The following is a 23,109-nucleotide window of genomic DNA, read 5'->3' as shown; positions in this document are numbered from 1 at the left end:
AACATGCCGACGCATAACTCACTCCGAAGGTTAAGAAAACGTTCTTCTGTGAGGCCGCCGCTGCTGTTTTTGGAGGTTTATTGGACACATTTCTGCACTATATCCACCTGAAGCATGTTGTCTTTTCACTGGGAGTCACAGGCAGCATATTTGTACAAACCGGGGCTAAATAAGGAAAGTAAATGATTGTTTAACGTAATTTAAATCGCACCTCAGAGTCCTCAAACAGGAAGAAAGACTCGTTAGTCCCACTGTCAGTCATTAGAGAAGCAGATGGAGTGAAGGATGGAGGAAGATGAGGAGAAAATATGGATGTTAGAGTTCAGCAGTCCAGCCAAAGGTTAGCATGTTAGCATCGGAGCTAACTGGAGATTGGAAAAAATGGTGAAAAATGTCCATTAGTGATTCCCAAAGTCCAAAATGTTTGGTAATTTTCTTGGTCTTTTTGCATCTTTTTTGGTCACTGGCGTCTCTTTATTTTGTGTCACATTTAGGTTGTTTGCGCTCTTATTTTGGTGATTTTGTGTTGCTGTTTGCGTCCTTCTGTTCAGCATTGTAGTGGTTTTGCATCTCGTTTTCTAAATTTGGTCCCGTTGTCTCAAATGTTGGTCCTTTTCTGTCTCATTTTGGTGATTTTACATGTCCCTTTTTGTGTCTTGTTTGGGTCACTCTGTATCTTTTGCCATTTTGTGTCTTGTTATTGTCCCTTTGTTTCTCACTGTAGTCGTTTTGCGTGTCTTTGTTGTAGTTTTGTCTCTTTAGTTTGCAGCTCAGTAACACTGAATGAAACCTGCACTGACGCTGTTGTTGTACGACGTCGTTTCATCGCCTGTTTTCTCCAGACTGCAGGCAGCCGTCACCTACAGTTAAGAAATGAGGTTTTATCCTTTTAATAAAGGGACTCCGACTGTTCTCAGCTCCGCTCCATTCAAACGGCTTCATCCAAGCCTCGAGGGGCAATTTACAAACACAAATACACATAAACTACTGATTTAAACACACGGAGAAGCAATCTAAAAATACATTTATGAAGGAGGTGAAGCACACGAGGTGAAATCCAGCAGCGTGGAGAACATTTATCGTCCTGCAGAGACGCTAAACTCATCAAATCAAATTTAATTTTATCGTACAGCCAAACTAAAACACATTAATGGTATTAAAGAAGTCACAGCAGTAGTGGGTGACCCACATGGGGATTTACAAGGATGAGGTAGTCGCTTTATTATATCTCATAACGCAAAAAAATAAAAGAAACAAGACAGAAATCTACTGAACTAATGAACATCTGTATTGTTTATATGTTTAGCTGCTGTTTTAACACAACCAGCAGGTGTGAAAACTATATTAACCTGTCTGTTTTTTCTTTAAAATGCAAAATTTCACCATATATCACTCAAACTGTAAACTGATAGTCCTTGAGAAAATGAACCAAATCTAAGCTTCAAATTGTGATTTCATCAAAATCGCATTATTCTATACGTCTCATTTTTAAAAATAAGCAGCTTGATCAAACTGGATTCTGTAAAAAATTTAAAAATTCTGCATTCCTCAGCAGAATTGTGAATCCATCAGTGACTCAGCTGCAACCAACAGTTACATCACTAAAATCCAGTGACCTGGTAGTACTAAAATATCTATAATATGTAAAATAAAGGTTCTACATCCGAGTTTGTGCCATTTCTGTGAAATAAATAATTTAAAAAATAATTTTTTTCTGATTTATGTCACTGTAACTGTGTCAAAAATGTGACTGGAGCAAAGAATCATTCAGCTCAGAGGGTTAAAAAGTCAATCGCTAATGAGTTGTAAATGACTCCATTATTGGTAATCTTGCAATTACATCTTCAAAAAACTTTCAATAAGAGGCGTAAAGGCTGTCAGTTTTCCCTCAATCTGCTGTCACAACACATTTCAGAGAATTCAAACCTCTCAATGACTGAAGCTACAACACTGTTTTTACCATTGACAAGCTTGAAAAACAGCCAAACGTGACGTCAGATCAGTAAAACTGCGACTGTAATGTGTCCGTCCAGCTGCTGGAGACCATCGAACATGCTGGAGCTCGATAAGAACAACAGAATGGAGCTATATTTGAAGCGGTCTAAATTTAACTTCAGATGATTCCTGGTTGTGATAAACAGCTTGAAACTGTGGAAACAAGCTGCAGCCGGTCTGAGATATGAGCAGCGGGGATTCGGGTGTTTTGCCACATCACAGTTCATTTGCCCTTCAACATTATCGCCTTTAAAAACTCTCAACGCTCTCTAAAGCACCATCTAACCATCTATACTCATGAGCTAAATTTTCCATCCACTTGTAAAGGCTATATTTATCAGGGCAGTTCTGCAGCTTCCAATGACTCCTTTAACTCTGAATTTTCCGTGAAGGAATCATTGAAACACACATCACAAAAAAACAATCTGCATTTTGGTTCTTTTACAGATTTATTAAAGATCTTCTGGAAATATGACAAAATCTCCTGGGTCAAAAATAAACGTGCAGTTATTGAATTATCAGTTTTAATGATGTAGGAAGCTGTGTTAAGCAAATGTTCTTAATTAGATGGTCTCTTAACTTATCCTGAGTGATTACAGTCGACTACAGCTGCTGACTTCTCTGATCCAGTTTAAATAGAACCCATTAGATCCACTCATTAGACTCAAACACTACAGTGGGGAAGTCTGAGGAGCTCAGCAAAGATCTGAAAAAGCAAATCATTGACTTGAACAGGTCAAGAAAGTCACTTGGAGCCATTTCAAAGCAGCTTCAGATCCCAAAATCATCAAAATTAAGGATGAAATGCATGTTTTTCTAAAGAATCAGAACCTTAAAGTGCCACTCAAATCTACTGCTGATCACATGGACAAAGAAAAGACCTTCTGGAGGAAAGTTCTGTGATCAGATGAAAGAAAAACTGAAGGTAAGACCTTTAACCCCAAGAACACCAAGCCTATCATCAAGCATGGTGGTGGCAGTATCATGCTCTGGGGCTTTCTAGAAGAGCTTCTGGACTGGTTTCAAACTGTATGTTGAACTGGTTTTGGACTTTCTTGGGACTGGTTTATGCTTCTTTTCAGTCTTGGTTCTCCTGGTTTTGGATGTGATTTGAAGTTGGTTTCGGATTGTGGACTGGTTTCAGGCGGTTTTCTGACTGGTACAGTCTTTTTGGACTGGTTTAGGTTTGATGTTGGTCCTGGTTAAGAACTAGCTTAGGACTGGTTTCAGACTGTCTTTTTCTAACCCCAAGAACACCAAACCTACCATCAAGCATGGTGGAGGCAGTATCATGCTCTGTGGAACTGGAGCTTTACACAAAGTAAATGGAGTAATGAAGAAGGAGGATCACCTCCACATTCTTCAGGAAAACCTAAAACCATCAGCAGAAGGTTGATCTTGGACACGGATGTTTCAACAAGGTAAAGAAATGGTTCCATCAGGCTAGAATGAAGGTTCTAGACGGGTCTCCCCGAAGTCCTGAGGTAAACCCATCTAGAACCTGTAGAATGATGAAGAAACAAGTCTGAGCCAGAAAGATGACAAATGTAGTTGAACTGAACCAATTTTGTCCAGAGGAGTCAAAGACAAACCAGAAGATTGTGGATGGAAACAAAAATGGACAAATTTAACCAAATATTATCATTTCTGTGTGGATATTTATGACCCAACAGATTTTGTCATAGTTCTAGAAGACATTTAATAAATCTATGAAAGATCTAAAATGCATGATTGTTTTTTATGGTAAAGATTCATGTGTTCCGTCATAGCAAACTCAGCTTTCTAGGAGTCTTTGGAAACCAAGACTGTCATGATAAACTTGGTCTTTACTAGTGGATGTAAACTTTAGTTCAGGACTGTGTAACAAACAACCCCGACTCTCCTCCTGAGGTCTGCAGGACGTCCTCATCTGTCCTTCCTCCTCAGCCATCCTCATTTTCTCTGCAGCTTTCACTCCCCTGCTTTCCATTAACCCTGTTTCTCTCTATCTCCTGCTGCTGCTGTTATTCCCTTTCCACCGTATTTCTGCAGTCCTATCAATCAACACATCCCATTACTACATCCAACGTCGCTCCGGGATCCCTGCTCAGTCCTCGGCGGCCTGACAACACACCGACCATGAACACACCAACACCAACACAATGACCACCAACACACCGACACCAACAAAACGACACCAACACATTGATTGACATTTGATTATCTAAACAAATTGACTCATTACACGGCAAAGAATAACAATAACTTCACATTATTGTATAGTCCAACAAATGGTCCAAACCCAAAGATTTAAGACCACAAAATAAGTAAAATTGACTAATTATCAAGAAAAGAACGCCTTAATTAGTTGGTTTCAGCTGCTCTAGTGGGAAGAAACCGCAGCTTTTCTCTGTTTTCTGTCACTGTGACCTGAATATGTTGGACTGTAGGTCAAAGACAAAGAAAAATATAACATATCAGTGTTAGATACATTCAATTATCTCAGCAAAATGGTAAATTAATTGGAAGAAAACAACAATAACTTGATACTAATGTTTTATAAAGTCCAACAAATTGTCCAAACCAAAGATTTAAGACAAAAAAGAAGCAAAATCAACTTAAATGACTAAATATCAAGAAAAGAAGGCCAAACAAAAGCAGATATATTTAATTATTTAAACAAACTGACTCATTATATGGCAAAGAATAACAATAACTTGACATTAATGCTTAATTAAATCCAACCGATGGTCCAAAACCAAAGATTTGGTCACTTTGCCACCAGAGAAGACAAAAAGAGAAGCAAAAATCAACTATTTAATTGTCAAAATTGATGCAAATTTCCAAAACTTTCACTCCAGTCATCGATTTGCAGGAAGCTAAATTTACCTCCAACACTTTAGCATGAAAATCTGTAATTTTTCTGCTGTTTTTAAAGTTATTCTTTTTATAATGTCTCATTGCACAGATTGTATGAGCAAATACAACAGCTAAAGTGTGCTATTTCTAATCATTTTTTGAGTTTTATTTGAGCTAATGCATCAAAAGGCTTCTGTATTTTGCTGCACAGCGACTCGAACACACCGACGGCGTCTCCAGGACGTGAATCATCTGCTCGTCCCCCTGAATGACTGGCCGTCATAAAAGGCAGACTGACGGATGAATGGGCGGGGTGAATAACCATCCTGATGGCTGGATGAGAGTGTGGTGGGTGGATGAATAGGGGGATAAATGGCTGGGTGAATAACCGGATGAATGGGTGACTCACGACATCCTGATCCGTTACACAAATCTGCAAATAGGCTCGGAGATGAGCATTCATGCCCTCCCCCGCCCCGAGTGTTTACTTCCTACGGAGGATTCGTCGGTTTATTTCGCTGCAAAGTTTTGTTGTTTTTTTTAAACCCAACAGGAGAACATCTGGTTCCATTACAACCAGTGAAATTTCGCTCGTGGGAAGATAAAGATGTGCAGGATAAAAAATCCATACATGCTGGAGCCGACAGAGAAAGCAATTCATTTTAACGCTAAAGCAATTAGAGCGGTCAATATTATTGATAAGGGAAAAATCATTAAGGTAATTATCAAGAAAAGAAGGCCATAATTCACTGGTTTCAGCTGCTCTAGTGGGAAAAACTGCAGCTTTTCTGTTTTCTGTCACTGTGAACTGAATATGTTGGACTATAGCTCAGAATATTTGATTATCTAAACAAACTGACTCATTACATGGCAAAGAACAACAATAACTTCACATTAATGCTTTGTAAAGTTCAACTGATGATCCAAAATCAAAGATTTGCTACCAGAAAAGACAGAAAAGAAGTAAATCAACTTAAATGGCCAATTATCAAGAAAAGAAGGCCATAATTCACTGGTTTCAGCTGCTCTGTTGGGGAAAAAGTGCAACTTTTCCCTGTTTTCTGTCACTGTGAGCTAGATTTGTTTGATTGTAGGTCAGAAAAAAAGAAAAATATTGAATTATTAAACAAATTAAATAAGTACATGGCAGAAAATAACAATAACTTGACATTAGTACTTCATAAAACCCAACCAATGGTCCAAAACCAAAGATTTAAGACAAAAAAAGAAGTAAAATCAACTTAAAGAAGGCCATAATTCACCAGTTTCAGCTTCTCTAATGGGAATAAACTGCAGCTTTTCTTTGTTTTCTGTCACCGTGAACTAGACATGCTGGACTGTAGATCAGAAAACAGAAAAATATTTGATTAGCTCAACAAATTGACTCAATATATGGCAAAGAACAACGCTAACTTTACATTAATGCTTTGTAAAGTCCAACCAATGGTCCTAAACCAAAGATTTGGTCACGCTGCTACCAGAGAAGACAAAAAGAGAAGCAAAAATCGACTATTTAATTTAAAATTTAAAAAAAACTTTCACTCCAGTCATTGATTTGCATGAAGTTAAATTTACATCCAACACTTGTATGAAAATCTGTCATTTTTCTACTGTTTTTAAAGAGTTATTCTCTTTTAATAAGGCCTCATTGCACAGACTGTATGAGCACATGACAAAAAAAACAGCTAAAATGTGCTATTTCTAATCATTTTTGGGATTTTATTTGCGCTAATGCATCAAAAGGCTTCTATATTTTGCTGCTGCTTGGGTTCGTAACACACCAAGTCTTATTCCTCGTCTGTGGAAAGCTGCTAAACTGCAGTAAAACCTTCTGATTCTGACTCCATCCTGCTGCTGGAATGTGTCACTGTTTGCCAGTCTGGACCTGCAGAGTGTGAAGCATTCAACGCTGAGTTGTGTAGCATGTGTTTGTGTGTGTGGTTGTGTGTGTGTTTGTGTGTCAACGCCTCAAATGGAATCACTTGTGTTTTCTTAAACGTGTTATGTATAAATAAAGGTGACTTGACTGATGTACGGCCCTCTGAACAATGTCGCCCATTGAGAAAACGCAAATAACACACACACACACACACACACACACACACACACACACACACACACACACACACACACACACACACACACTATAACACAGACACTATAACACACAAACACACACACTGGCGTTTGACGGTTAGATTTAACACGTCTGCCTCTCTCAGGTCTCGTTTCCTCAGCCGGCTGTTGTATTTGTGAAAAGCTGCTGACCAGGTGGAGGTTGGGCTGTTTGCCTGAGTCAACACCACACACCGACACACACCGACACACACCGACACACACCGACACACACTGTGGCCTTTTGAAATGGAGACAAACAGTTTGAGGTCCTGAAGTCAAACAGAAGGACGAAAACCTTGCCGGAAAAACACTCCTGCCATGAAAACAGCAGTAAAGGCCTCATATTTAAAGGAGAAAATACACTTTTATTTTGTTCGTTGGCATTAAAAACTTGTAGGTGTAAAATAAAAACAGTGACAATAATCCCAGCTTTACAAGCCAGTAAGATTTTTATGATTTTCAATCTAGAAACTGGGGAACCAATAGCAGGCCAGCTCTGTATAGCCCCGCCTCCTCGCTACTTCCAGGTGAACCAGTCAGAGCGAGCAGATATCTATCAGTTCAGCAGGTCAATTTACCTTCTACAGCTGCTTCTGTTAACTCTAAAATGTCTGAAACACGAACAAAACTCACCAAATGTTCTGTAAGAGTGAACACAAGAGCCTTCATGCACTCGAACCTGGCCAAACTGACTTGAAAATTGTTCAGAAGGACCCAAAACTGGTCCAAAATTAACAAAAATGTGTCCAAAATGACTCCAAATCTGTCCACAAGGACTCAAAATGTGTCTGAAATGACTTAGAAAATGTGTCCAAATAGTCCAAAATTAGTCTAAAATAACTTGAATACAAACTGCTGAGGCTTCATGGACTCAAACCCGCCCAAAATTAGTTGAAACTATTCTAATATTAATTAAAATGTGTACAAAATGACTCAAAATTTGTCCACAATGACAAAAAACTAAGTGAAAATGGTCCAAAATGACTTGACAACTGTCCAGAAGAACTCAAAACTGGTCCTAAATCCATTAAAATGTGTACAAAATAACTCAAAATTTGTCCAAAATGACAAAAAAAATAGTCAAAATTGTCAAAAATGAGTTGAAAATGACTCTAAAACAAGCTGCTGAGTCTTCATGCATTCAAATTTGCCTAAAACAACTTGAAAATTAGTCCAACAGGATTCATATTGTGTCCAAAGATCAACTGTTTTGCTCTCATCTGTCAATCGCAGATGCAGAGTCTTCTTCCTAAAATTAAAGCTACAGACACTAAAACAGGAGTTCTATATTAATGGTGAAATCAATCATCTCTGTGATGTTTTAAGGTGAAACATGCTGAGATGTGCAAGACTTTCAGTAATTTGCTGTAAAAGAGGCACAATATTGGACATTTAAAGTATAAAAGCTTAAAAATCACGACTGATGTAATAGATTTTGCTGCTGAAACTCGCTGAAGTGGATCATTTGTAAACATTTCGTGGAGCTGTAAGTATTTGTTCGATAATCTCTCCAATGTGACGCCTACACACAATCCAACCAACAGTCCAAACTTCAAAACGACCACAAAATAATGTAAGAAATTAAAAACATTTGAAAGGAAAAAGCAGAAAATGGCTGGAAGCATGAAATATTTGGCAGCCTGGTTCTTTTTTCAGCTCAGATAGTGAGATTTTAACAGAATTACCACCTATTTTGTGGCAGATATTCATTTATAAAGCTGTCAGATGAACACAGTGGGGAAAAGAGGGATATTTGTAACGCAGCAGAGGAGAAAAGTGGCACGAAACACCATAAACCAGCACTGTCAAACTCATTTTAGATCAGGTTCCACATTCAGACCAGTAAAATCAAAGCATAATAACCTGGAAATAACCACAACTACTAATGGTTCCTCTGTTTTAGTGCAAAGAAGTTCACATTTAAGGAATTATCTTTTTACAAAATATCATTAACAATCTGAAATTTATGAAGAAAAAAATTTAATTTCAACAACATTCAGCCTCAGTTTATCATTTACACATTACAACTGACAGATACAACAAAAATAAGACAAAATATTACAAAAATGAGACACAAAACGACAAAAACAAGAAGTAAAACAACAAAAACAAGAAACAGAACCACAAAAACGAGAAGCAAAACAACGAAAATCAGACACAAACAAGTCAGACAAAAAACAGACAAAAAAACAATAAAAACGACAAAATATTCTGAAAATGAGACACAAAACGACAAAAGCAAGGAAAAAATGACAAAAAGAATCAGACAAATGACACAAAACAAAAAGAGACAAAAGAGCGATGAACAATCCAGTATTTTACTTCTATAACAAACATCATATAAATGTCCTCTTTTGTGAGCCTCTAAAAATGCTGGGCGAGGAGGCGAAGCCAGGCCCGTCTCCATGGTTACGGCGGCAGCATGCCTTCACATTGTTTGTAGTGAAGCTGAATTCCTTCAACTCGCCTCCACATGCGTCTCCAGCGCTTCAAAAGGGAACATCAGGAAACGGAAATCTGAGGATGGAAATTCGCTTTCTGCATGTGTCAAGGTTTTTTTTCCTTCTTTCTTTGAACGAGTGAAAAGAGGTTCGTTACTGTTCACCGAATTACAAGACGACGCATTCAAAATCTCTAAAATATTCAGTTTTCAGTCAGATACGGCAAAGAAAAGCATCAAATCATCACATATGAAGGGTTTCAAACTGGAAATATGAAGTTTGTGATTGAAAATTTGTTCATAAAATAGTGAAAACTGTCGCTATAATTCCCCAAAATTACAAAATGAGGCATTCAAACAGCTTGTTTTAGAGTTGAAAACTCAGAAGTGTTTGGTTTTCCATTAGAAGTGAAAAAGAAAAGCGTCAAATCATAACATTTAAGGAGGTTTAACCTGTAAATTTTTAGTCTCTGATTGGAAATTTGGCATTAAAATGTCAGAAAACAGAGAAAACGGCCGCTATAATTCCCCAAATTTCAAAATGAGGCTTTCAAATCACATGTTTTAGTGTTGAAAACTCAAATATATTTGGTTTTCCATTAGATGTGAAGCAAACTATAACATTTCAGGAGGTTTTACCTGTAAATATTGAGTCTCCAGCTGGAAATTTGTCAATAAATCATTGGAAAACAGCAAAAACGTCCTGCTGCTACATTAAAAATGGCAAAATGACGCAAACAAATTGATGTTTAACAGCTCAAAACTTGAAAACATACAGTTTTCAGACACATAAGACAAAGAAAAGCATCAAATCATCACATCTGAAGGGCTTTTAACCTGTAAATATTTAATTTCTGATTGAAATTTTGTCAGTAAATCGTCAGAAAATAGCATGAACAGCCACTTTAATTCCCCAAATCTTAAAACGAAGCATTCAAATCGCTTATTTGACAGTTTAAAACTCAAACATAATGAGCTTTCAGTCAGAAACGACACAGAAAAGCATCGACTCATCACATCTGAGGAGGTTTAGCCTGCAAATATTTGAGGAAGGAAACTCGCTTTCAGCATGTGTCGAGGCTTTTTTCTTCTTTTCTTTTAACATCGTTGCTGCTGCTGGGAATGGAAAACCACAGAACTACTAGCGGAATAAACACAAGCAGAAAAATGTGCTGCAAACTGCAGCCAACCGGGTGAAATTCCTCCACGTTTCTGCAACGTTCAGGGCATAAAGGGGAGCATTTGAGGGCTAATAAAGCCACATCATACAATCAGCCGTTCTCCCGGAGTCGAAGTTCTGCCGCGGCGGTGGAAATTCCTCCACGGTCGACCGGGCGACCCGGAGTGCCGTTTGGCTCCGTGTCCAGGAGGCTAACCAGTCAAAACAAGGGGGCTAATAAAACCGTCCGCTGATAAGTAGCTAATGCCCCAGAACTAATTACTGCACCGACACACACTCACACACACACCGGGTGGAGATATGAGCTTCATCTGGACAGGAACAGCAGACGGTTCGGCTAACAGCTGCTTCAGAAGCACCGTCCTCCAGTCCGAAGGTGGAGATGACAGCGTCGGAACGAGAACATTCCTATCAGCGACATGCAGGCCTGGGCGGTTAGCAGCGCTGATCGCTCATTATGGGCTGGCCGGATTCCTCCTCCGTCTCCCAGAGCAACACTTTAGCTGCAGTGTTTGCAGTCATTTTTTGTTATTTTGCAGTATTTTTGTGTGTTTTTGCATTAGTTTTGTGTGTTCTTGCAATAGTTTTGTGTCTTTTCCCATTCATGCCTCCTTTGAGCACCAAAGATACCACAGCTGATCTACAGGATGTTTTCCAACATGCACGACCTTCTTCTTTTTTTAATCAGTTAATCATTAACAACCCCATTGCTTAATTATGTTCATGTTGTTTTTAATTATGGTATCTACACTATATTACCAAAAGTATTTGCTCATCCATCCAAATAATCAGAATCAGGTGTTCCAATCACTTCCATGTCCACAGGTGTATAAAATCCAGCACCTAGGCTGCAGACTGCTTTTACAAACATTTGTGAAAGAATGACTCACTCTCAGGAGCTCAGTAAATTCCAGCATGGAACTGTGATAGGATGCCACCTGCATGCGCAACAAATCCAGTCGTGACATTTCCTGGCTCCTAAATATTCCACAGTCAACTGTCAGCTGTATTATAAGAAAGTGGAAGTGTGTGGGAACGACAGCAACTCAGCCACCAAGTGGTAGGACACGTAAACTGATGGATGCTGAGGAGCATAGTGCCAAGAGGTGGCCAACTTTCTGCAGAGTCAATCACTACAGACCTTCAAACTTCATGTGGCCTTCAGATTAGCTCCAGAACAGTGCTTCAGCAGAGAGCTTCATGGAATGGGTTTCCATGGCCCAGCAGCTGCATCCAAGCCATACATCACCAAGTGCAATGCAAAGCGTGGGATGCAGTGGTGTAAAGCAGCCACCACTGGACTCTAGAGCAGTGGAGACGCCTTCTCTGGAGTGACCAATCACGCTTCTCCATCTGGCAATCTGATGGACCAGTCTGGGTTTGGTGGTTGTCAGGAGAACCATACTTGTGGGACTGCATTGTGCCAAGTGTAAAGTTTGGTGGAGGGGGGATTATGGTGTGGGCTTGTTTTTCAGGAGCTGGGCTTGGACCCTTAGTTCCAGTGAAAGGAACTCTGAATGCTTCAGCAGACCAAGACATTTTGGACAATTCCATGCTCCCAACTTTGTGGGAACAGTTTGGAGCTGGTCCTTCCTCTTCCAACATGACTGTGCACCAGTGCACAAAGCAAGGTCCATAAAGACATGGATGACAGAGTCTGGTGTGGATGAACTTGACTGGCCTGCACAGAGTCCTGACCTCAACCCAATAGAACACCTTTGGGATGAATTAGAGCAGAGACTGAGAGCCAGACCTTCTGGTCCAACATCAGTGTGTGACCTCACAAATGTGCTTCTGGAAGAATGGTCAAAAATTCCCATAAACACACTCCTAAACCTTGTGGACAGCCTTCCCAGAAGAGTTGAAGCTGTTCTAGCTGCAAAGGGTGGACAGACGTCATGTTGAACCCTATGGATTAGGAATGGGATGTCACTTATGTTCATATGCGAATCAAGGCAGGTGAGCGAATACTTTTGGCAATGTAGTGTATGTTGTGTTTTCTGTTTTTGTGTCTTTTGTTTTCTTATTTTAACGCTACCATCATTTCACCATTTCGCCTTCCTGTCTGGCTTCTTGTCGCTACGCTGTCGTTGAGGAACCTTGTTTTTGCTTCATCAGTCAAAACACAGAGCGACATACATAAACCTATTATTATAAAATCCAAAGTAAAGGCCAGACGCAGCGGGGTAACAGCTTGTCAGGTGAAAAATGGAAGCGGATATGAGAGATATAAATTCAGGAGGGTTATTCCTGTTGCCGGGCGGCACAGTGAGTCACCGTAAGAATCCACCCACGGCTTAGATCACGCTTCACATTTGTCAGCGAGCACAGCTGAGCTCGCAGTGGAAGAGAAAACACATGTCCAGCCAGAGTTCCTTCACACGCCGGTGTTTACTGCAGCTGGTAGAACGAGGAACTCAAGCCGAAGCTTCTGCTCTGAAAGGATCCTCAGTCTCTGAACTTAAAATCTATCAATAAAACATCAGAAAATAGTAAAAATGGCCCAATATTCTTCAAAATATGACAAGATGATGCATCCAGACAGCTGGTTTTACTGTTTAAATCTCTAAAATATTCAGTTTTCAGTCAGATATGACAAAGAAAAGCATCAATTAATCTTATCTAAGGAGCTTTAACTTGGAAATGTTTAGTTTATACTTCAACATTTGTTGGTTTTACAGTCCAAAAGTCAAGAATATTCAGTTTTCAGTCACATATGACAAAGAAATGCATCAAATCATAACATTTGAGAAGGTTTAGCCTGCAAATGTTTAGTCTTTGATTGGAAATTTGTCAATAAAAGTCAGAAAATAGTGAAAACAGCCGCTATAACTCCCCAAAGTGCAAAATGATAAAGTCAAATCGCGTTTTACAGTTCGAAAGGCCAAAAATATTCAGTTTCTGTCACATATAACAAAGAAAAGCTTGTAAATGTTTAGTTTATCTTGAGAAACAGTCAATAAATGTCAGAAAATAGTGAAAACAGCCGCTTTAATCTCAAAAATTACAAAAATATGTAGTCAAATAGTGTGTTTTACAGCCTAAATCTGTAAGATATTCAATTTTCAACCAGATACGACAAAGCATCAAATCATCACATTTGACGAAATTTAGCCTGTAAATGTTTCATCTTTGATTAAAAATGTCAGTAAAATGAAAGGAAACATGAAAACAGCCACAATTATCCACCAAATTACAAGAAGATGCATTCAAGTATTCAGTTTCAGTCAGATATGACAAAGAAAACCAACAAATCATCACATCTGAGGAGGTTTAGCCTGAAAATGTTTATGTTGAGAAATTGTCAATGAATGTCAGAAAATAGTGAAAACTGCCACTTTAATCTCCCAAAGCTCTACAAGATGTAGTCAAACAGCGTGTTTTACAGCCTTTCTCTGTAAAATACTCAATTTTCAGTCAGATATGATAAAGAAAACCAACAAATCATCACATCAGACAAGCTTTAACTTAAAAATGTTTGTGATTGAAATTTTGTCAAGTAAATGTCAGAAAACATTAAAAACAGCCACTATAATCCAACAAAATTACAAGAAGACGTATTCAAATAGTGTTTTACAGTTCAAAATATTCAAGTTTTACTCAGATATGACAAAGAAAACCAACACATCATCACATCTGAGGAAGTTTAGGATGCAAATGTTTAGTTTAGAATAGAAAATATGCCAACAAAATGTCAGAAAATAGTGAAAACAGCCGCATTAATACCGGTCAAATGTCTTATTTAACACTCCAAAAGTCCAAAGTATTAAAGAAAAGCATCAAATCACCACATCTAAAAGGGGATTTAGCTTGCAAATGTTTTGTTTAGAATCACAAATTTGTCAAGAAAACGCCAGAAAAGATCAAAAACAGCCACTATAATCCACCAAATTACAAGAAGACGTGTTCAAACAGCTTGTTTTACGGTTCAGAACTCCAAAATCCTGTATATTTTTTAGGATGTAGTGCTTATTTTCAGTGGACAGGTGTTGACGTGGCTCCAGTCGATCGTTCACAACCAACCAAAATTACAAATGTTTGACTCCAAACCGAACTCTGGAGGAACAGCAGGAAACCGTACGGAGCTTTCAACTGGACCAAAACGTGGAAGTTGTGCAGCTTGGAGGCTCTGCGGGGTTCAGTGTTCAATTCTACGTTCTTATTGGCCTCTATTTTAAAGCACGCTGAAACCATGACAACGGCAACAAAAACTTGAGCAGCTCTCCATCCCAAAACGCTCTCAGACCTCCTGCTTCCCGTCAGCAGCCAGAGCTGAAGCCGGACTAAGAATAGCCGCCGTCCCACACCTTCTGAAGAGCCGACCGTTCGGTGACTCACGGAGACGGAACCAGAGCCAACGCTGGAGATGCTTCAGCCCCGGTTTGAGCCCACAAACCCTCCAGGAGACGGATCTAAACCTCACCTACCAGAGACGTAGAGCAGGATTTCACTCCACGACTCCTCTCAAAGACAAAAGAAAATATATTTATCTGTCCTGACATCTGAGTAGTGAGAAGGAGTTTCTACGACACGAAGACTCCATCCTGTTTAGGACGATGTCGATTTAGGAGTAGCTTAGAGAGGAAGAGGAGGAACATGAGGGTCTACAGTCTGCTGCTGGGTTTCCATGAAAATCTCGTGATGAAACTGAAAGCCTTGTTGGATTTACAGAGAAAAAACAGCCACTATAATTCCCCAAATTAGGAGAATATCCATTCAAACTGCATATTTTTATGGTGCAGAATTTCAAAATATTCAGTTTTCAGTCAAAAATGACAAAGAAAAGCATCAAATCATCACATTTATCCTTCAAATGTTCAGTTTTTGGTTCAAAATGTGTCAACTGCCTGAAAATGGTGACGAACAGCCACTGTAAGTCCCCAAAGCTTGTTTTATGGGTCAAAATTCCAAAATACTAAATTTTCATTTAAATTTGACAAAAAAAGTCGGCAAATCGTGTCATCTAAAGAGCTTTAACCTGTAAATGTTTCGTCTCTGATTGGAAATTTGTCAAAAAATTGCCATAAAATAATAAAAAACAGCCACTTTAATTCCACAAACTAGGAGATGATCCATTCAAATTGCTTGTTTTTTGGTTCTTAACTCAAGAATATTCAGTTTTCAGACAGATGTGACAGAGAAAAGTATCAAATCATCACATTTAGCCGACAAATGGTCAGTTTTTGATTCAAAATGTGTCAATAAATGGCTAGAAAATGGTGACAAACAGCTGCTATAACTCTGAAAGTACTAAAAGATGTAGTCAAATAGCTCATTTTACTGTTCAAAACTCCAAAATATTCAATTTTCAATTAAATTTGACAAAGAAAAGCATCAAATCATGTCATCTAAAGAGCTTTAACATTTAAATGTTTCATCTCTGATTGGAAATTTATCAATAAATTGCCAGAAAATAATAAAAACAGCCACTTTAATTACACAGATTATAAGATGATCCATTCAAATTGCTTGTTTTGTGGTTCTAAACTCCAAAATATTCTGTATTCTATCAGATATGACAAAGAAAAGCATCGAATCATCACATCTAAAGAGCTTGAACATGTAAATATTTAGTCTTGGATTGGAAATTTGTCAATAAATTGACAGAAAATAGTGAATGGAGTCAAAATTGTTCACCAAAATATTCAGTTTTGAGTTGAATATGGCAAAGAAAAGCATCAAATCACAACATCTGAGGAGGTTTATCCTGCAAATGTTTAGTCCTTGTTTGACAATTTGTCAATAAATTGACAGAAAATAGTGAAAACAGCATTCAAAATAGCTTGTTTTACAGTTTAAAACCACAAAATGTTGAGTTTTCAGTCACATATGACAAAGAAAAACAATCGTCACATTTTCTACCTTAAACCTGCAAACGTTCAGCTTCTTCCTTTAAATCCATCAATAATCGATAACTAATTGATAAATCTGTGCAGCTCTTTCCTCTTCGGGGCCATGTTGGGTCAGCGGTTGCTCAGCACTTCCCGGATTATGTAAAACTACGAGACAAAAACCACCGTAGGATTCCAGGGTTTCCTCCAGGAACCGCAGAACATCGACTCATGACTGGAAGGGAATATAAAACCTCTCCAGCCTCCAAACGCACCTTTTAGCCAGGCTGAGGAGGCTTTCAGAGACGGAAACACACAAAGTACCGGCGTTTCTGGAACCCTAAAAGGACCAGTTCTGTAGAAACGATGCAGAACGTCCAGTTAAAGCCTCAAACAGACGAGTTATTTACTGCAGCTGTACTGATCTGCTTTTAAATCCACTCCACACAATTTTAACTCGTGCAGAAGCAAAACTGACACGTTAAAACAGCAACTCGTGTCCAAAACAGGCAACTTTCCCCCAAACACCAACGAAGAAGACGCTTCAGTTTAGTCAGATCTGGCCAAGAAAAGCATCTAATTATAACATCTGAGGAGGTTTAGCCTGAAAATGTTCAGAAACGGTCAATAAAATGTCAGAAAACATCAAAAACAGCTACTTCAATGTCTCAAAATAGGAAAACTATGTCATCAAATATTTTATTCAACACTCCAAAAGTCCAAAATATAGATTTTTTTTGTCACATATGACAAAGAAAAACGTCAAATTATAACATTTGACGAGGTTTAGCCTGAAAATGTTTAGTCTCTGATTGGAAATTTGTCAATAAAATGTCAGAAAGTAGTGAAAACAGCCACTTTAATTCCCCAAAAGACTAAAAGATGTAGTCAAACAGCTTAAAGATACATTCAGCATGGTGAAACATCTTTCTACTGATGATGAGCAGAGTAGAGAGGAAAAGTCTGGAAACATGGAGATAGATAAATATCTGTAGTGTGTGGAGGTAACATGACAACAAACAGACAAAACTGTCACAAAAACAGATGACAAAAGCTAGGAACAAGATCAGCAAAACAAGACACAAAACTGCAAAAACAAGACAGAAAAATCACAAAAACGAGACACTAAAGCACAAAAAAGAGACAAAATCACAAAAAAAGACACAAAATCACAAAAACGAGACACTAAAGCACAAAAAAGACACACAAAATCACAAAAAAGACACAAAACCACCAAAAGCAGAGGGAGAACATTTCAAAAACTCTCATCTTGCATCGAAATTTTCCTTATAAATGCAGTTTTTCCAGTTGGTACGACTTTGTTTGAAACTTTTAAAGCCACAAATAATGAAAACAATCAGCAGCTGCAGCTGGTTTCTACAGTAATCAGTGCTTTCTGAGCATCTCGAACACGTTTTAACGCCTGAATCACAGAGAATGAAAGAACAGCGAGGAGCAGAAACACGGCGTCCTGATTGGAGGGAAACTAATTGCGTTCTGTGCTCACATTAAAGTCGTCTACATGTCGGCTGATCCACGGTGGAGCTCTGAGGAGGCATCGATCTGATGGGAAAGCAAGTGGAGCTGGACACCGGCTGCTCTCCGGGCCTCAGACAGAGAATAATAGCACCCATGGGATCACTCCGAACCTCCAAATAGCCCATTACCCAGCGGCACAGTCCTTTAATTTATCTGTGGGGCCGATGACATTTACAGAAAACACCTCTGGAACCTGAAGAACCGTGACCCCAAGCTTCCAGCTCGGCTTCAGCTAAGAAACGCCACGAGAAGCTTGGAAAAGCTCCAGCAGCACGACAATGTGAAAATGTCAGAAAATGGTGAAAAAAGCTGAAAATGTGTTGTTGAGGAAGAAAGAAACCAGAACAATATTCACATTTATGGAGCTGCAATCACAGAATTTGGACTGATTATCAAATTAAATACCAACTAATCGAATTGGTAAGCACCAATTTGTGCCTTGTCTCCAAAAAAGCTGCAAATATTGATTATTTTCTGGGTTAATGGATTAGCTGTTTGGTCAGAAAATGGTGAATAAAGGTCCTCTAAAGGCCAAAAATGACAGAAAAATATTCACATTTAAGCATTCAAACTGACTGATCATCAAACTCTGTGCTAACTAATCAACTATTTGTTGCAGCTCCTGTATTTCTGCATCTATAGGAGTAATTTTACACCAGCTTTTAGGGTTTTTATTGGAGGAGACCAACGCTTGTGTTTTAAATTAGAAGAAAACAGCCACTAAAATCCCCAAATAACAAGATGAGGCATTAAAATAGCTTCAATTACAGGCGAGAACCCCAAAATATTCAGTTTGTGACAAAGAAAAGCATCAAAATCATCACATCTGTGGAGCTTTGACTGGAAAATGATGAGTTTTTGATAGAAAATGTGTCAATAAACAGTCAGAAAATAGCAGAAAGTTCTTGCTGCTGCTTAAAAATGTCAAGATGCTGCATTCAAATGGCTTCTTTAACAGTTAAGAACAGGAAAACATCCAATTCTGAGTCACATTTAACAGAGAAAACCAGAATGACATGACTATTCTGGTGTAAATGGTGTAAAAAAGGTCCTCTAAAGCTCAAAATAATTGTTTTGTCCAGTCTCTGCTTGAAAAGTTGACAATAAATTCCCAGAAAAAGTGAAAACAGCTGCTATAACTGCTAAAATTACAAGACGAATCAGTCAAAAACCCTAAAATATTTCATTTTTAAGTCAAATACGACAAAGAAAAGCATCAAATCAGCACATCTGAAGCGCTTTAACCTGTAAATGTTTAGTTTCTGATTGAAAATCTGTCAATAAAATATAAGAAAACAGTGAAAATGTCCTGTTTTTCCCCCAAGAGTACAAGATGACGCATTTAAATTGCTTGTTTAACAGTTCAGGAGGCAAAAATATTTAGTTTTAAGTCAAATATGACCAAGAAAAGCATCAAATCATGACTTCTGAGCAGGTTCAACCTCTAAATGTTCAGTTACTGATTGAAAACATGTCAATAAAATGGTAAAAGAGTCGCTATAATTCCTCAAATTACAGCATGGCGTGTTAAAGTAGCCTGTTATGAACTTCAGCTTGTAAATGTTTAGTCTCTAATTTAATAATTGGGCCATAAAAGGTTCCAAAATAGTGAAAACAGCCACAAATTACAGGATGACAGATTCGGAAAGATTGTTTTACACCTCAGAAGCCAAAAAATCCAGTTTTCAGTAGAAAAATCATGAAAATAGTCCAGTATTCTTCACCAAATCACAAGATGATGCATCAAATAGCGTGTTTTAAAGTTCAAAACACCCAAAATATTCAGTTTTCAATCAGATGTGACAAAGAAAAGCATCAAATCATCTCGTTTGAGGAGCTTTAACCTGTAAATATGCAATCTTTGAAAATGTGGCAACAAAATAGAGAAAACAGCCACAGTAACTGCCCAAAATACAAGATATAAGCATCGAAGAGTTTGTTTTACCATCCAAAACTACACAATAATCAGTTTTCAGTTGGATATGACCAAGACAAGCACCAAATATTTAGTTTTTAATTGAAAATATGCCAATAAAATGGCAGAAAATAGTGAAATCAGGCTCTTTAATAGGCCAAAATAAAAGATATAACAGTCGAAAACACACTAAATATTCATTTTTGAGTAAAATGTGACCAAAAAAAGCATCAAATCATCACGTTTGAGGAGATTTAACCTGATAACCTGCAAATGCCCAATCTGTGCTTGTAAATACATCAATAAAATGACAGAAAATAGTAAAAACTGCCACAATAACTTCCCAAACTCCATGATTATCCATCAAAGAGCTTGTTGTACCGTCCAAAACTATAATATAATCCATTTTAATTTGGATATGACCAAGACAAGCACCAAATATTTAATTTCTGAATGGCAGATAATGGTGAAATCATCACATCTGAGGAGCTTCAATCTGTAAATGTTTGATCTTTGCTTGAAAATATATCAATAAAGTGTCAGAAAATAGTAAAAGCAGCCACTATAACCGCCCAAAATACCAGCTGGTCATTCAAACTGCTTATTTTCCTCTCAAAAACACATTAAATATCCAGATTTCAGTCAGATTTGACAAAGAAAAGCATCAAATTATCACATCTGACGAGATTTAACCTGTAAATGTTTAATCTTAGCTTGAAAATCCCTCCACAAAATGATGGAAATAGTGAAATCAGCCACTATAACTGTCCAAATTACAGCCCAAAACACCCAAAATACTGAGTTTTGAGTAAAATATGACAAAGAAAAGCATCAAATCATCACATCTGAGGAGTTTTAACCAGTAAAAGTTCCATCTTTGCCTGAAAATTCCTCAACAAAATTACTAAATATAGTAAAACCAGCCACTGTAATGGACCAAAACTCCAAAATACACAGTTTTCTGTCAGATATGATGAAGAAAAGCTTGAAAATGTGGCAATAAAATGTCAGAAAATAGTGAAATCAGTCACTATAACTGCCCAAAATACCAGATGGAACAGTCCAAAACACCCTAAATACTCACTTTTTAGTTAGATATGACAAAGAAAAGCATCAAATCATCACATCTGAGGAGTTTTAACCCGTAAATGTGCGGTCTTTGCTTGAAAATCCCTTCACAAAATGACCAAAACCAGTAAAATCCACCACTGTAATGGACCAAACTACCAGCTGGTCATTTGCTTCTTGTTTTACTCTAAAAACCCACTAAATATTCATGGAAATCCTCAGATCACCCCATTTATTAGCCTGTAACTGTTCAATTTATACTTAAAATGGTTTAAAATAGTGCTCAAACTAGAAGATGGAACAGTCCAAAACACCTAAAACATCCAGTTTAGAGTAAAATATGACAAAGAAAAGCATCGAATCATCACATTTAATCTGATTTAAGCTGTAAATGTTTCATCTTTGCTTGAAAATAGTAAATTCCGCCACTATAATGACCAAAAACACCAGCTGATGATTCAAGCTTCTTGTTTTACTCTAAAAACCCACTAAATATTCATGGAAATCCTCGGATCACCTCATTTATTAGCCTGTAAATGTTTCCATCTCTCTGGAACCCTGCCTCCTGCTGCTCCTGCCTCCTTCTGGAGCTCCTCACCGGGGCTCGGATCAACTCTTCCCGGCCGGAGGAGACGCACCGCGGCAGCCGTCAAACGTCTCCATGGCACCGCGGACGTGAGCGGAATCACGACGCGGAGCCTCCGGAGCTTCACCTCCGTCACCTCCAAACCTCCTGCGGCTCATCACAGCCCGGAGGAGCCCCTAACGAGCTCCGGGTCCGCCCCCGGTCCCAGTCCACCTCCAGCGGCACTTTAACCAACTTCCAGCCGAGCAGAGAGCTCCGCTGGCCGGGCAGAGGACGCAGCAGCACACCGGGGCTCCGGGGTGCCAAAAATAAACACTCTTTCTAAGGAGGTCCCCGAGGGACTGTTTGGGCTGTAAAATGCACCTGTTCGGTGTCGGGGCCGGAGGAACGAGCCCCGGTGCGGCTCCAGCTGTCCGGAGAACGGAGAGGAGAGGAGAGGAGGAAGGAGGCGAGGAGGCGAGGAGGGAAGGAGACAGGACGCCGGGGCGAGCAGCCACGCAGCGAGCAGCTAATAACACCTAAAAATATCCCCGAGTCACCGCGGAGAGCTGCGCCGCCGCGGCGTCTCCAAAACCCGGCGATGCGTCACCGAACGCACCGGATTTCACGTCGGGGCTGAGAAGCACAACAATCCGCGGACCGACAGTTGGAATGCGCGTTTCCACAGCAGCTGCGGCGGAAAATGAAGCCGCGGATCCAGCAAACAAAAGCACAAACAACAGAGGCGAGATTTAAAGAGAGCAAACTGACCGTCAGCTCCTCCGGTTTATATCCTGTCGGTAAATCCTCGGTGGCGGCGGATCGGTTTTCCTGCTTTCCTTCTCCCAAATATAGGCTCGGTGTCGGATCTCCTCCAAAGTTAGAGCCAGAGGAGGGTGGAACTCTCCGGTGGAAAATGTTTTATGAGGAAAAACACCAGAAGAAGAATTAGAAGATGCAGCTAGTGGAGAATCCTGGTGCGTAAAAAAGCGGATCTGCGGCGGTGAAAATAGAAAAGGAGGATAATCGGAGCTCTGCAGCCGCTCTCAGGCTGCTGCTGTCGGACCTCCGCGGCTCCACACGTCCCGCTCGGCCGAGGTCCTCCACGCAAATGTCCGCTGCCGAGCTGAAGGATGAATCTCCAGTCGGAGGAGGAGGAGGGAGCAGCCTTGCATTCTCTGAATTACTCCTCCCCCAAACCGCCTCCCCCTACACTCCCTCCACCGCTTTCATTCACTCTCCTGGATCCTCGCTTCTTCTCATCTCCCACCCGCTCCTCTCCTGTCCCCGCAGCCACGCTCCCCGATCACCCGCCGATTAATCGATCGCGTTCGCTCAGATGGAGTTATGATGATGCCATCGATCCGCGCGGCTGACATCCATACCTGAGCACTGCCGTGATTCTCATAGGTGGTGAAGTGAGATCTGATTGGCTCCGAGGGAAACGTGCATTCATCAGGGATAACATGTTTGACATTTACATTTGTTCTTGTTCAGTTTATAATTTAACCGAAAATTGTCTCGAGAAACACTCAAGCTGCATGAAAATGATTCTACTGGTCAGTTCAGAACCTATGGACTGTCTATGTATGCATCATGGCTCCATGTGGAAAATAATCG

At 39.3% G+C, this 23,109-nt stretch overlaps 1 protein-coding gene across 1 annotated transcript in view; it reads right to left on the bottom strand.

Annotated features, from left to right (window-relative positions):
* Window positions 1–22,616, bottom strand: part of dag1 (dystroglycan 1) — a 70,992-nt gene extending 48,376 nt beyond the window's left edge. The window contains exon 1 of the mRNA XM_055010441.1: window positions 22,261–22,616. The gene's annotated coding sequence lies outside the window, so the exon portion shown is untranslated. The remainder of the gene's footprint in view (window positions 1–22,260) is intronic.
* Window positions 22,617–23,109: the final 493 nt, after the last annotated feature.

This window comes from Amphiprion ocellaris, chromosome 5 (genome assembly GCF_022539595.1).
Source record: "Amphiprion ocellaris isolate individual 3 ecotype Okinawa chromosome 5, ASM2253959v1, whole genome shotgun sequence".
Taxonomy (NCBI): domain Eukaryota; kingdom Metazoa; phylum Chordata; class Actinopteri; family Pomacentridae; genus Amphiprion; species Amphiprion ocellaris.
This window is presented reverse-complemented; position numbering and strand designations above follow the sequence as displayed.